General features: G+C 33.1%; 1 long non-coding RNA gene across 5 annotated transcripts in view; it reads right to left on the bottom strand.

Annotated features, from left to right (window-relative positions):
• Positions 1-1,410: 1,410 nt before the first annotated feature.
• The window catches only part of LOC115301705, a 151,473-nt gene continuing 136,743 nt past the window's right edge, over positions 1,411-16,140 (bottom strand). For 4 of the 5 annotated variants that reach the window (XR_003913250.1, XR_003913252.1, XR_003913249.1 and 1 more), the window contains 3 exons: positions 14,449-14,518; positions 10,572-10,664; positions 1,411-1,592 (listed from right to left, as the gene is read on the bottom strand). This is a non-coding gene — a long non-coding RNA (uncharacterized LOC115301705). The remainder of the gene's footprint in view (positions 1,593-10,571; positions 10,665-14,448; positions 14,519-16,140) is intronic. The other variant, XR_003913251.1, reaches the window with a different exon arrangement.

Raw genomic sequence — 16,140 nt, 5'->3', positions numbered from 1 at the left:
GAGAGAGGCAGAAAGAGAGAGGGGAGAGAGAATCCCAAGCAGGCTCTGCACAAACTGTACACAGACTGATGCAGCGCTCAAACTCACAAACTGTGAGATCATGACCTGAGCTGAAATCAAGAGTTGAATGCTTAACCGACTGAACTACCCAAGTACTCTCCACCCTGAGGCAAATGATATTAACCAAGAACTCAGTTGTTAAATAAACTTCAGACTAGATCGCTTTTTTTCTCAAAAGTAGAGATATTACTAAAAGAATTATTCTCAAGTTCCCTTCCTACCCCAATCAACCAAACAACTAAGCAATCAACCACTATAACCAAGACAGGGCTTTTGGATTGTGGTCTGTGTTGGATTGTCCAATGGTTTTATGTGACGTGATCAATGTAGTTTAATCAGTAAGCAAAATGCTTTCTTTGGAAGCAAGGATTCAGTTAATCATCACCAAATGAAAACACCTTATTGACCTCAAAATGCTCAGAAAATACTAACTGTAGGAGTAAATGACACAGATACTGTTTGTCTAGAAGATGAATTCCTCAAGCTCTGTGTATGCCCATATGAGATAGTATAATTTCTTAGACCTGTGTTAAATGAGGAAACAAATAAGCATATGGGAACAATGTTCTTTGATTTACTAACAGTTGGACTAATAATCACACAGTTAAAAAGTGAATGGTTCACCAACTATCTGATATTTGTATCTGTATCAGTATCTACCTATCTATATCTATCTATATCTTCAGATGTTTGGGACACCTAGGAATAATTTTAGCTGCTTGGCTCTTCCATGTTGCCAATGACCAACTGGACCAATGTTAATCCAATCAGTTGACAATACTTATTTAATAGCTGCAAGTGTAAGAAGGGTAATAAAATGTGAATTTAAAAAATATCAAAGCAGGATACTTACTAAAACTTAGACCATATGTTTTTGCTGTATTAAAACTCATTTGGTGTAAAAGGTATGTCCCATCTTTCTAAACAGGAAAATTTAAAGTCTTTTAAGGAGACATTGCATTATATAGATCTTCAGATTAACTAATTAATAAACTGCTTGACAATATGCGTTAGAGAAGAAGACTGACTTAATACTTATTCCTTATACGCAAGTCCATATATGCTCATTTATTTTGAGAACACGTATACATACGCATGCACACTGGTGCCTAGCTTGGTGTCTAGTACTTCGCCAGCATTCAGGATATACTTACTGAATTAACAAATGAAGGCATATAATTATATAACTAAATGTATACTTATTTCTGAAATGTATAACCAATTTTTAACGAAGCTTGCTTTTTTGACCTTAACAGTCTCACACATGGTTAAATATGCTTCCTTAGAATATAAAGTTTGACTATAATGATTTTTAATTTTTAATAATTAATGTTATTGTTAAATTATATATGTACTTCATCCAGAGAGCCAACGCTGCATTTTATTTGTTTTCAAAAAGAGGAAAAGGGGTTCTTGTTCCCTGTTCTCTGCGTCTAAAACCAGTGTGATGCTCTACAGATCCAGTTGTCTTACTGTTAATTCGGGTTACATAAAAGGTAATCAATATATTTTAATTCCAAAGTCGGAGTGCCCTGAAAAAAATCAATAAAAAATATCATTTTCAATGCCATTTAATTTACATGATTTGACTATCTAGCTATTCTACAGTTATGTTTTGTTTTTATTCAAAGGGTTGAATGCTGTGTTTTGTTTTCAACAGATGTGACTTTGAGTGCACTGGAGAACAATTTATGCACTGGGCCTAGAATTTTAAATGAACATACCATCTAATGACTTGCTCAGGATAAGCAGTCACTTTAAAAAGTAGTACTGAAAGCAATAAAAATTACTTAAAGGATCAGTTACATCTAAAATGATGAAATCAATAACAATATTTTCTGTGGGATTCTTTCTCTCTGATAAGCAAAATCTTTGCTTAAAAGCTGCATTAAAATTTAATCACAATCTGTGTGCTTTAGCAATTGATAATTTCTGGACAGCTGTCTTCTGCTTTGTTTAAGTCTTGTTCCTTCTGTTTAAGTTATGCCTTTTAATAGCTGGATTAAGTACATTTTGTTTTAAAATATAATATTAGAATATGATCATATTTTATCATCTTCCAACAGTGGCTTGTGGTTCCATATTCCTTTGCAATAATGTTGAAACTCGCGGGGAGACCTCGTGGATGGTGAAACTACTGGAAACTTACATTATTAGTTCTATCAGTCTGTTTTGACCTTGATATTTTTTTTCTGAATTCCATTGGAATAGATAACAATTTGTGCTAATGATCTTAAAATAAGTAATTTAGCTTTAGACTGGGAGCTGGAATCACCTCTAATTCATCTTTGTTTACCGGGTTCCTGCTATTTTGTCTGCCACATATTCAAGAATGAAAGTATGTGTTCAGCGATTTAATAAATAATTCTTAAGATATTTTTCTTATGTACTTTAAACAGTTTCTTAAAAATTACCCTGAAGAGCCATCTCAGCAATAGCAACTGAATATGTATGTGTACTGACATCCTCGATATTTAAAGGGATAGATGATCACTTTTTAAGTATCAGTACTTCATCACTCAGCCCGGATTATGTAACAGCCAGGTCAGCAGTTACTGCTAGTCCACTGTCCCCTCTCTGTGTGTTTCAAAGGAGGAGAATAAAGATTATCTTTCAAAGTACCTCCTCTGATTACATCCCTACTCTCTAATCACCTAACACAACGGCCTGAACTTGGAGTGATAATGTCGTATTTATTAGAGTATGACGATTTAAGAGAGTCAATATGTTCGATGTTAGGCCATGCATTTAAGTTCTGAAGGCAAAATAGCAGACACAGTGGTCAGATTATAATGCCTTGTGGTGAAATAGTTTTTATTATGGTATTTTAATGTACGCGACTAAATCGATAAGCTTAACTACATCTGTCAGTGTTCAGACCAAAAAAATTTGTACCTTTTCAGTAGCATCATTTATGTGCTGCTATTTACTTTTATCTTTACATCAGATGCTAATTAATTAAATACTTCTGCTGAAACTAATAAATAAGTAATAATTAGATAAACACATTGCAAAAACATCATTTCAAAGAAGCAGATTGAAGTGGTTTGGGAATATAAGTAGCCATATAGTGTCAATTAAGAGAAAAACTGAAATATTCCAAATATGTCCGCAATATGTCCAAATATGTCCGCAATATGTCCAAATATATGCACAATATTGCAAATGTTAAAACAGTATGTATTTTAACATATATAGAAAATGTAACATAGACCTTTAGAGTGGTTATCTGAGAATAAAAGATTATTGGTAATGTTGATTTGAAAGTATAATTTATATAAAATTTAATCTAAAAGTCAAAACATGTTCTTTAGATAACATAATTTTTGGCATGTATAAGTTATGTAAGACAGGTATATTCTTCAGCCATAAGTGGGTACCTAATTCCCTTGAATAAAATTGCAACTTGGGGGCTGGGGAACATCGAAGTAATAAGCACGTCTTCAAACGCTGTGGCGGGCCCCTTGTACAGTACGCCTCATTTTTAACACTGCATCACAAAGAAATTTACGGATGGTATACAGAAATTTAAAGATGCTTGTTTGAAAGCTTACAGCAAATGAAAACTCGAAAGTGTGATCTCATAAATTACTAATGCTGGAGTCCTTGTAATCTCTGTTTTCTCAACATTATTTTTTATAGGGTTCTTCTATATTCTAGTGTGTTGAAATGTTCAGGAACTAAAACTGCTTTTGCGAAATTACTCTAGAAAACCATAAAAACTACAAATCCTTCCAAGGAGTTAATCTTAAGTAAAATCACTTTAACAAGCTTTCTTTTCCCCTAGTAATTTTCAGAAGCATTTTTTCTAAGATCAAATTTTGACACTATCCTTTTTTTTTTTCACACGATGATGTGACTCCTCCTATTATTTAACTTTACGGTTTGAAAAGTCTTTCTTATTTTACTGCCTCCAACATATTAGGTTACTTTTTTAAGAAAAGGTGAACATATTAGCATTACATAAAATGCTAAAGTGACAAAGAGTTAAACTAGGAATTTTAGATGAACACACTAGCAGTTTGCCATTCTGACAGCAAAAGCCAAGCTAGTGCTTTAAAAAAAATGCAAGTTTGAAAAATGCAAATGGTGTTATCCAAATATGCAGCCATATGTCCATAATACACACATTTTTGGGGAAAAATTTGTAAAGATTTCTACCACAGCATTGTATCTCAAAATGGTGGGAGTTTTAAAAAATATATAGAGTGCTCCCTAGATGATGGTAACATATTGAAATTATCTCTCAAAATCGCCTATATACATTATAGTGTAAAAATTCATTATGTTTAGGTTTACATGGAAATTTGGCTCTATGTTTTAATATACCATTTTGAGTAGGTGATCTACTTCATCTATAACATAGTCAGCAAAATAGTCCAGTAATAGCCAGATTTCAGTCATAAAATTTTCAATTTAGACAAGTAAAATTTAAAATATAGTTTCTTTGAGTGATAAAGTAACAGTCCTTGGAACTCAAGGTCTAAGGGACTGGGAAAAAATATAATTAGTTTGAGTAATGTTAAGCTGTGAAATTTGGATAACCTTTGAGCAACTTTGCTCTGTTGATCACAGCATCAGTAACAATAGGAGAGTGGAAGCCAAATGCAAGTGGTGAAACCACCAACAGGAAAATATCAATTAATCTTCTTCAATAGAGTTGAAGTATGGGTAATCCTCTCATTAAATAGTTTGAACCTTTTTCTAAGTAAACAAAGGAGGGATAATGAGTGATGTGGTCTGTCTTGTTTACATGGAGAATCTTCAAGAGGCTTAGCATAACCTCTCAACACAGAGGTCTTCTTAGCCACTGGTCACTAATTACCCTCTTTTAAAGATATTTGTCTAAGCAAAGAGAGGATGTTTTCAGACTTAATATGAGAATACTATTTAAGTGCCAATATTTTACACTTAAGCCAATATATGAAGTGTCAAAATCTATGGGAGCCTTACAAACAACACAAAAACTGTTTCCCAATACCTATTTGAATAAATGTTCATTTTCTTACAATCCTTGTCCAAAGAGTTACTTCTATTACATGAAATAAGTCATGTCTAACTGCTAGAGATAGGGTATAACTATTGACTGAACGATTCCATCCCCCTTAAGACCTGCAATCACTGAAAATTCTGGCTTGGAAGGGAGAAGGGAGGCCTGGAATTAACATTCCTTATACATCTGCCATTCAGTTTGCCTTTGATACTTAAGCAATTTGAGAGTAAATACATTTTTTAGTTTTCTTGTCATCATTCAAGTGCCATCTAAAAACCACATGATACCTTCAAATTTCTGTATGATTCAAGCCCCAATAGGCATTACTTATTGCTACAAATGTTTTTAATGTACCAGGTACATTAAACAAAGATCCATCTATCTATAATGGACCTACAAGAAGAGAATTTTACCCTTATCTTTAACCAAAGCCCACATTTCTTAACATGCTTATTCATAATGTAGATATCTCAGTGAACTTTTATATGACTCCATATATATGAAAGAAATGAATATTAGTAATGTCTGCAACAGCCTTTTTCTCATTTCTAAAAAGGACAGCCTGTGTAAGAAGTTAGAATTACTAAATTCATCAGTATAAAAATTTGCCATAAAGAGGCAGTCAAAATTATGAATAAGCAACAAGGGAGATGAAATCCTTAAATATTTCTATCCCTAGTAAAATGATTTTCCTTTTTTTGCCACTGACTCTTCAACAATTTACACTGACAGTGCTATGTGGATGCTTTCTCTGGATTCTGTTCTGTGGATTAAAACATGAAAAGGGGAAGCATTTTACAGGAAGAGTTAAGTACAAAAAGTACATTTCCATTTTGCATCTGTGACTTGTGACTGCTGTTTTCTTTATATCTGAAAACATTATTATTTATTTTGAAGTAAAATTTCATTTTTAACATAACAAATAAGCCATGACAACATACAGTTTACACATGCATGGAGTCCTATAAATCTATGATATCCTTGAGGATAAAACTCAGAGATGAACACATGGGAGCAGTCTATGGATTTGTCATTAGTTGTCCAGTGTTTTAGTAATTAATATCTTGTCTGGGGGACAACACTGAATTTTAGTATCAGAAATTTGCTTCTTTTTCCATTTGAGTGCTTTATATGCCACATCAAACTTAAAAACGCTGTATACAACTTTTTGAAAGTAGATATAGCTAATCATCTGATAGTGTACCAGTGGTTTAATTGAAGTTATTTATACAAATTAGAGCAATTTTATTAAGAACATCTCTAGCAACTATTTTAGCTCTATGATCTCTGAATATGGTGTCGATTTTACATGGAAGAATCATGATTTCACTTAACATTATTTATTTTAATATATCCCAATAATTTCTTCATACTCTGGATAGAAATGTTGTATTATTATAAAGGTTTAGAAAAAGTTAATATACATACATGTGTATATATATATATATTATATAAATATAGATATACACAAAACAGGGAAATGCATATGAATAAAGACATGGCATACTTTGAACTGATAATGCAGTTCATGTGGGCAAAAACAAAATTGCTTTTTAATAAAACAGACATAGTAGATATTTGCCTTTAGAATAATTTCTTTGTAGTGAGACCAAAAGCTCAGTGTATGTAGGAAACCTTAGTCAAAATTTACTTCTGTGATGCTTTGTGTGGTTAATGAAATTCCACAGCAGCTAAACACAAGAAAAACATTGTAATTATTAAAATTACAAATAAAATATCCTTCCTGCCATTATGCTTATTTATTTTCCAAGGTTTTATTTGTTAAAGAAGGTCTATTATTAGAGAATTAATTTAGAAATGCATTTACATCTACTCAGTCAACATTTGATTTCCAGGTACTTGTGGTATAGTTCACTGTTTGTTAAATGGGAGGTGCGTTGGCCAATTAGCAGACAGTTGAGTTTAGTTGATTTACATATTTCTGTATCTATTACTAGACATCATTTTCTATGCCACCCAAAATGTTGTTATTAGGTTAGATTTTCTTAGTTGTAGGGATACTTATAATTATGAAATACTATTTATAACAAAGAGAAATAAAGCTTATTCTCTTAAATTACATTTTCTCTTAGGTATTTGTGTTTCTTAAGAACTCACACAACTTCAAAGAATATCAGTAACTTTGCCTATCTGCTTTAATAAGTAGTCCAGAAAAATATATCATTCACAGAAAACAGAGAGGGTATTTGGTATGTTTGTTACATGAATGAGTGAAAACATTTTTGAGTTTTCATGCATTCTGTTTTATAACTGTTAGCATAACCTGAGGACCAATCAGAGGCATTTTTATTTTCTTCCTATTTATAATGCAAAAGAAAGCTTCACAATCCTCAGAAGATCCTCATGAGGCTTGCCAAGCCCATTTCTCCATGACATTTTTAAATACACTATTGCCACCATCGAATCATATCATGTGATATAAAACCAAGAATTATATGCCTACCCTGGTTACTTAAATTCTTATTTCTCAGAATAAATAAACCCTTACATTTATGTATATCATTTATTAATAAGTCTGATCCTTTAGAAAAAATAAATTAGACCATTGACTTTGGGATAGACAATATGTTTTACAAAATATGGTCAAAATAGCAGGAGATTGTTCACTGATCTAAATAGAATTTTTAGGAATTGTTTACCACCATCACCACACACGCACCCACAGATCACAGTTTGACCTCAACATCAGCCAACACCAGTTGCCAGAGAGGCAGAGAGGCTGCCATAAAGTCACAAAGAGAGATGGAAGGTTGGTTTGCACACAGAAACAAGCTCAGTAATTACCTCAAGAATATCAGTAGAAGCAGAGCATCAATTCTGTACCTGATTTTACCATAATCAATCTTGTACATTCTTGAAAACAAAAATCATACTTTGACGTGATAATTACCTTAGCTTCATTATTTAAAGAAGGGAGACTCTGAGAAATCTGGGATATAACCCATTTAGGAAAACCTGTCTTCTATGATCCTTACCTCTCTGCCTTTTCTACACTGAAGAGAGAAGACATTGATATTTTTTCAGTCCCTGTTCTCCATGGCTTTGAGTGAGGGGGAATGAAACACTTTAAGCAGCAAAGAGAAAGAAAAGTCACAGATGAATCACTAAGTGGAATAAAATCTGTGCTTTAATCAAAACTTTCTGTGACTCATTGATTTTTTTTCCCTCCACAATATACCATGGTGAAGTCACTGTCTTAGTCACTCAATCAAGGGAGAATTGAATTTGAGTTCATTTCTAAAAGTGAAGTCATAAAATTTCCCTGAGTGAAAAATGACGAACTATATTAACTCAGTTTGCATACATCCCAAATAAGGCAGGGAAGAAACTTGATTTGTAACTGTTGATGTCACTAGAATTCAAAGATGTGTAAAAATCCTAAGCTTATTTTCCATTCAAAGTTGATTAAAGAAAGTACTTTCTTTAATCCTGTGGACTTCCAAACTTAAGTTGTTTTTTTTTTTTCTTCAAACATAGTAGCTAATTTCTAAGATTTACTTGATAGGGCTAACATATGGAAAAAGTAAGAAAAAATCTAGTAAACAGAATGGGTCAATATTTACAAAATTCATATTCCCACCAAAAATAACATAGCAATTAACATATATTAATTTATCTGTGTCTTTGTAAACAGTAAGAACTTTTAAATTGGTCACTCAGCTCATATAGTCCTCATTGATTTATTTAAACTCAAGTTAGAACTTCAAACCTCAATATTATAAAGTAGAAAACATTAAGATTATATATATAAATGAAAACTACATATTTATTATATATGCATATATACATGTATTATACACACACACACAACTTGCAAGAGCTCATAACAAAAATTAGCAGGTTTCTCAATGGACAGATTTTACTTGGACTAAAAAAAAAAAACCTTTTTATAAAGGTTTTTTTTGAAACTATGGTCAAAACAAAATGAGAATTAGTCATTAAATCAAATAAAATACCATCCTTTGTATATCAGTTGGACTTAAGTTCCATGTGCATGGGATCCTCCATGGGATTGTGGAGGAACTAAGGTATTAATTATAATAAAATGATTGCTCTCTCTAGACTTGTGCAAAAAAGAAAAAGAATTCCTTTGGCATTGTAGGTAAAATAGGTATAATACAAAGGAAAAAATCATTATCATATTCTCTGAATTTAGGTTTATAGATATTACTGAATAGATATTGTTGGTATATTTGGTTGAGAATATAGAAGCGTTATTTTTATGTGTAATGAATGTCTTTTCACATTCTGAGAGGCTAAAACCCCACAGGTTATCTGTAAATAGTCCATATTGCTTAATACAGTTTCAGTCAAATGAATTATCCAGAGTGGTTCTCTACTGCTTAGTTCAGCTGGGAAACTTCCATCAGGGAGTCAAGGACCCTTGTGCTTTAGAAGTTCATTCTGAAATGTCCATTGCTACTTTTAGGAAGTTCAGTGAATGCGACTTTGGGAACTTAATCCCGATAAAGAAAGATCATCTCTTCAAAGTCCAGAAGTGCCATCATTTTGACCTTTGTCACACAGCAGAAAATGAAGAGTAGCACCATGTCCTTTCTCACTCTCTTCCCTCTCCATGTTTCTAAGTTCTTGACCCCTCCATCTTCTTCTATACAAGAGAAATGACCTTATTTTATCTCTGTAATCCCCCCAATAAAGGCACTGAACCCAACTTCTTGGGGTTAATTATCTGATCCTCCCTGACCATCTTCCTACTCAAGCCTTTTGTACTGTTAGAATTTCCCTCTGCTTGTTTTGTCGATTGCCCATTAGGTGGGACCCTAGCTGAGCAAACAACAGGAAAAAAAAAGAGATATATATATGGACTTTTTTCCAGAGTGATATATCCTCCATTTCAATCTCTGCCTAAAATGAGATTTACTTTCCTCTCTAAGAAAGCCCTTAGGAGATTCATTCAAAAGTTGAGCCAAATGGTTTTCAGGAAAGCTATATTACTTACCAGGTTCTCAATTGACTACCTAGATTATTAGAAAATACAATAATATATTCACACACATTTTTTGGCATGTGAGACAGTTGATTTTTAATATTTTCTTTTAAAAATACACAGGAAATTAACTGTTTAAGGCAAAGCAACTCAGGGAAAGAGGAAAAGGATGGCGTTTCAGAGCAAAGAGCAAAAGTGCATCCTTGTTTAGGTTATCACATTTGCATAATCCATTTCCACAAAGCAAGAATTTTACTCCATAGCACAGACGAGCCTTGAAGGGTAACTCAGATATTTAAACTATGCATAGTTTACCTTAAAAATCATACTTTTAAAAAATTAAGTAATTAGTTAGGATGTGCCAAATCTACTTGTGATGAGCAATGGGTGTTGTATGTGATGAATCACTAGATTCTACACGTCAAATTAATGTTACACTTTATGTTAACTAACTGGAACTTAAATAAAAACTTGAAAAAATTAAAATAAAAAGATGTTCCAAATTTTAGGTTTTGAAAAACAGACATATTTTAAAAATAAAGGTTTTACCTTAGTTATGTTGATTTTGGTAGAATTTCCTCACAGGTCTAAGGTATCTAAACATTCCTCAACACCAATGGGTTTTCTATCCTTTACTCAATCCTAAAAAAAAGTAAAAGAAATAGATTAAGACTTAATAGTTGTTAGACTAGGCAAGTCTGACCATTTTCAGGTGAGTCAGAGAGTGCATATTTACTTAATATAAAAATCCTGGGTTAATATTTAGCTTTGTCCATACTACAAGTATAGAATTTACCACTCTGATTCTAACCAATCATGCCTGTAGTCTTTCTCTTTCCCACCACAGAGTAATGAGTAACCAATTGAAGAGTCAGATTGCACAGAGCTATAAGGAAAATTAATCAGACTAATCATTTTCCTCCAGGGTACAAAACTGTGCAACTTTCAGCCTTGGAGCAAAAGAATAATAACAATAATAATACCACTAATAACAAAATAAACTAAGGGTTATATTTCTGATATACACTTCTTGAGAAAATGTAACCTTACACCAAATATTCTCACAGAGAGGCATAAGGTACAAGGAACCCAAATCAGTGGTGTTCTAAAATGGAATTGATAACCTTTGTGGCTTCTCAATGTGACAAAGTAGTAACCCATATTATAGACATAAATTTCTTCAGGACGGGCTTAAGGAGACAGGTGTCAGTTTTGATAAAATTCAATCTTGAGGAAAAATCAACCCTCATTCTCTTGAAATTGGTGCTTATGGGAAACTATGAATTCATTAATATTCTTATATTATATTCCTATATTTAGTTTACTCTAAATATCAAGAGCAGTGGAAGAAGATCGGAAATGATTTCTGAAAAAACAGCATCTTTAGTAAGACTATACATTTGTAGGTCATAGAGAATTTCTAAATTTCAGTGACTCAGGCAAATATTTTTGCTACCATGTTTGATATCAAGTTATGTCTTTGGGAAATCACATTTTTTTAATGTCAGCCTTTATTATCCAAAGGAAAAGAAGATATGGAAAATAGATGAACCACCATATTTTTAATCTAATGAATCACATCCTAAAAAATGACAAGCAAGCACAGTAGAGACATAATAAAGATTTCCTATAGTTAAAATTACTAGTTATTTGCATATTCCCAACATCCGTCTGTTAAAACAATATGTACCCACATATTTTTTGTTTCAAAAAAGAACAGCAGGCAAAATAGCTGTACAGTTAAAATTCATGGATTTGAAAAAATATATATATATATGATGAAGTTTATTTATGCTGAATAAATCCCAAATTTACTTTTTCTTTATTCAAAGTTTGAATATAGAAATTCTCCTTAGTTTTATGCCAACTTTTGAATAAATGAGTCATAAGAGGTAAAGCTATTGGTTGATAACAGAAAATATAATAACTGTACTCACAGTTTGACATTTCTATTGCACCTTTCACCTTGAGAAAATCCAAGGCAATTAACCTAAAAGTCATTTCTATACTGTAGGGATTTGCAAGCCCCAAATGAATCTAGTTATCTTCCAAGCTATCTAAAAGTTTAAGTAGAGCACCCACAGCCCTGTTGGTCTGTCAGCCTACCTTACTGGCATTTGGTACCAAGAGACCTCCAAGGCCTGGTGTATGTACATGACTCTATAAATGATGGCCAGTTTCATTGAAAAGAAGGAAATCCTGCCTTTTGTAACAAAACTCGTGGGCCTTGAGGGCATTATGTTAAGTAAAATAAGTCAGACAAAGAAAGACAAATAGTGTATGTTCTCTCTCATATGGAATCTAACAAAGCCAAACTCAATAGAAACACAGTAGAATGGTGGTTGCCAGGGTCTAAGGTATGGGGAAATGGGGTCAAGGGGCATATACTTCTGACCATAAAATGAGTATACCATGGTGACTATAATTAACAATGTTGCATTAAATACTTGAAAGGTGTTAAGAGAGTCCATCTTAAGAATTAACACCACACATTCATATAAAAAATGGTAAATGTTGGGGTGCCTCGGTAGTTTAGTTGGTTGAGTGTCCAACTTTGGCTCGTGAGTACAAGCCCCACACTAGGCTCGTTGCTGTCAGCACGAAGCTCACTTTAGATCCTCTGCCCCCCTCTACCCACTCATATCTGTCTGTCTCTCTCTTTCTTTCTCAAAAATAAGTGTTAAAAAATGGTAATTGTGTGAGGCCATGGATGTGTAAACTAAACTCACTGTGGTAAAGATTTTGTAATATGTATGCAAATCATTATGTTGTACAGCTTAAGCTTACATGTTATGTGCCAATGATATTCCAATAAAGCTGGAAAAAATAAATACATATATAAATGATGCTACTTTAAAACAATGATGGCCAGTTGGTTATAAAAGCTAATATTATTTTGTACCCAGGAATGAACCATGCAAATTTATTGACTTTATACTTTAGGGCTAGGCATACATAATCATTAAGTAGTTTATTTGTCAATCAAATAGAATATTAGTATCCTGAGGTTTTAAACATCCTTTTATATTATAGAATTCAAATTCTTACTAAGTATAAGAAACACATGATTTCTGTTGTAAAAATCCTCTGTCTTAATATCCTCATTACATAGGCAATTCTAATGACAGGTGAATTTCTACTGTTGTCTACAACCTTTAATCAGTAAACTCTTATTTTTTACACTGCAAAAGACATAAAATGTAGTTATTGCCTTCTGAGCTTTTACAGCTGATAAATAAAAATATACAAACATAATACTAATGGTACTATGTTAAAATATAATTTCACAGTGCAGTAGGAACACAAAGGAAGGGAAAGGCAGATCTACCTGGGCATGAAAATATCAGAAAAGGCTTAAGGGACATAAAAATCACAGATAAATGTTAAGTAAAAAAATCAAATTATAAGATTGTATTTATAGTATTAACTCATTTAAGTAAGAAAAATAGAAAAAATAAAGAGGTCAATATATTCAATATGGTGCTGTTGCATACTGGAATAACGGGTGAGTCCTTGCTTCTTCTTTCACATACCCAGGAGAACATTTAATATTTTCATGTTCAGGGAAAAAACTCAAAACACCAACAAGATGTGTGGCATCTAGAATAAAACACATTGAGTCTACTTGAGGGAGAAGAGAATTTTTTTCATAATTGCCTCACTCTCATTTTAATTAACTAGCTTCAGTAAAGAGTCTTTTCAAAACGAGAAGAGATAAAGAATACTAAATAGATCAACCTGAGAGACAAACTTAACAGTCCTACTCCCACCACAGTCAGGTAACATTCACCGTGTCACAATTGCGTGTTTATCAGCTTCTGAAGTATAGCGTTCAAGCACATGAACCAAGATTTGTTTTAACACGCTCTTTATGGAACGAATTTGAAAGACTTTTCTGAGCTGTCCTGAAAAAAAAAAAAAAAATCAGCCTCCCACAGCTGGCTCCTCTATTTTTGGCTTCTCCTATCCCTGTTTTCATGGCAGCTGAGAAATATTAATGTGAGAAAAGTATCTTTTATTTTAGTCTTTAGAAAGAACTCAACAGAAAACCCTGCATCTTTAGTAGTAGAGGGTTAAGAGTTCCAGTATCATACTGCGGGGAGTACATTCCTGGAACAACATGCAGGAAAGAAAATGTTACATAAAATAATATGTTCGACTTACATATGACTTCCCTAAAGCGTATGCTGTTTACATATAATGCTAAAAAAACATATTTCACCAAAAGTTAATATGTCCCCTAGGAATAATTACTTATAATAGGTGTATAATCAATCTCTTACATAAAAAAGGCAGAGTGGAAAAAAATTCTTTAATCTACCACCAATCAATAGAAACGAAGGTTTACCAGATCCATTTGAAGCTAGGAGGCACATTCAGCTTTATAAAAGACATTTTCCTGACCCTTGCTATTAATTGTACCTACCTATAAAATTAAATGCTTCCAAACATTAATCTTGAAAAAAGTCGTGATCACATTTGATCCAGCAAATTGGCTAAAAATAAAAAAATAAAAAAATAAAACAGTACTATAGTCATAGATCCAAACCACATTTGAAAGAGTAATGACAAGTTACTTCAGTTTTATTGACTCAATCAGATCATATGGTGAGTCATTTCCAGACATATCGATAAACTCATTGATTCCTCTCATTCTTGTAGTCACTGGACTATAGAAAAAAGGATCAGTAGCCATTTGACCTTCATTGTGTATTAAACAAACACCAGATGGCAAGGATTCATTCAGGAAATCCATTCTTTCTTTTTCATAGTCATGTTCACACTGCTGCTTCCCACTGAGCCTTTCTCTCTGCTTGTCATGGTGCCAAAGCTGCCTGCATAGCACCTTTCATGCATCACAGCTTTCAAATCTTGTCCCATTAGTTTCATTTTGTTTCCATCATAAATAATCTCCCACTTTCTCATACACTCTTTCATTATCTAATAATGGTCTGGGTCATTATACAAAGGAGCCAAGTATTAAAGGGTTAGTGAGTACAGTTTGTCCACTTGGTTTCTGGCCAATGTATGAACTATTTATTAAACAGATAAATTTATGCAACTAAAAAAGGAGATCTAGAGGATGCAAACATTCCCATCCTGTTAACACATTTCAGTGCGAGATACAAAAATGTGGGTACATTGGAATCTCAAATTGGAAACTTTAAAACATAATATACCATGAGTGTAACCTAACTCAACCTAATTATTTCAAGACACACACAAAAGCAAATACCCTATCCTCTGTAAAATTCCGTCACAATTCCTCTCCTTGGCCATTCCCTACACTCATTTGGACATCAGCCAGCCATCCAGAAGTGTTGAAATGTTGGTAAAGCATTCACTAGCCAAGTGACTCCATTCTAAGAGTGTTATCCTATGACGAAATTTCACAGAGTCCAAGAAGGGAGATTTGTCTTTTGGGAGAATGTTGTATAGAGACAAAATAAGAGAGCTGGACGTTGTGTGAGTGTTGTTGCCAACACTGAGAAGTTTAGTACAAACAAGGAATGCTCCCTGGGTCTCGGCAGAGTGTCCTTCAGTGTTCACAGGAAGTTAAATATTGAGCAAATAAAGTATTCCTACAGCTAGAATCAGTTTCTTCCATTATTTCAGGAAAAGTTAAGAAGTTTAGAATGCAGCGTGTAGGCTGCTATAAATATAAATATGTCAGCACTGAGTTAAATCATCCTAGCCTATTATTCCCACAGGCAGGCCAATTATCAGCGGATAATTGGACTGATAATGAGCATTCTGACTGGTCGAGAGGTCCCTCTTGGGGTCCAGCACCCCTTCCCCTTATAAGGCTGTCCTCTGTGCCAAGAACGGTATAGGTTATAAATGAGGACATTTAAAAGAATGTAGTACCTTTGAGAAAAATCAGTTTACATAGATTGAAATAAGATGTTGAATACCAAATATTTTTTAATAAAGAAGCAAGGATACAAGCTATTTAGTAAAACACAATAGAGGCAGTGCAATTATTTTGTTTGTTTTTTCAAAAAATATTCCCATTGTGTGAAACTATTTCAACTATGTTTAGAAAAATAGGAAATAAAAGATAAAAAGACCCACTCATGATCTCATCTTGCTAGCAGAGCCAATTTAATAATTTTAG

Source organism: Suricata suricatta, chromosome 9, assembly GCF_006229205.1.
Source record: "Suricata suricatta isolate VVHF042 chromosome 9, meerkat_22Aug2017_6uvM2_HiC, whole genome shotgun sequence".
In the NCBI taxonomy this organism is placed as follows: Eukaryota; Metazoa; Chordata; class Mammalia; order Carnivora; family Herpestidae; genus Suricata; species Suricata suricatta.
The sequence above is the reverse complement of the archived record's forward strand: the minus strand, read 5'-3'. Positions and strand labels throughout refer to the sequence as shown.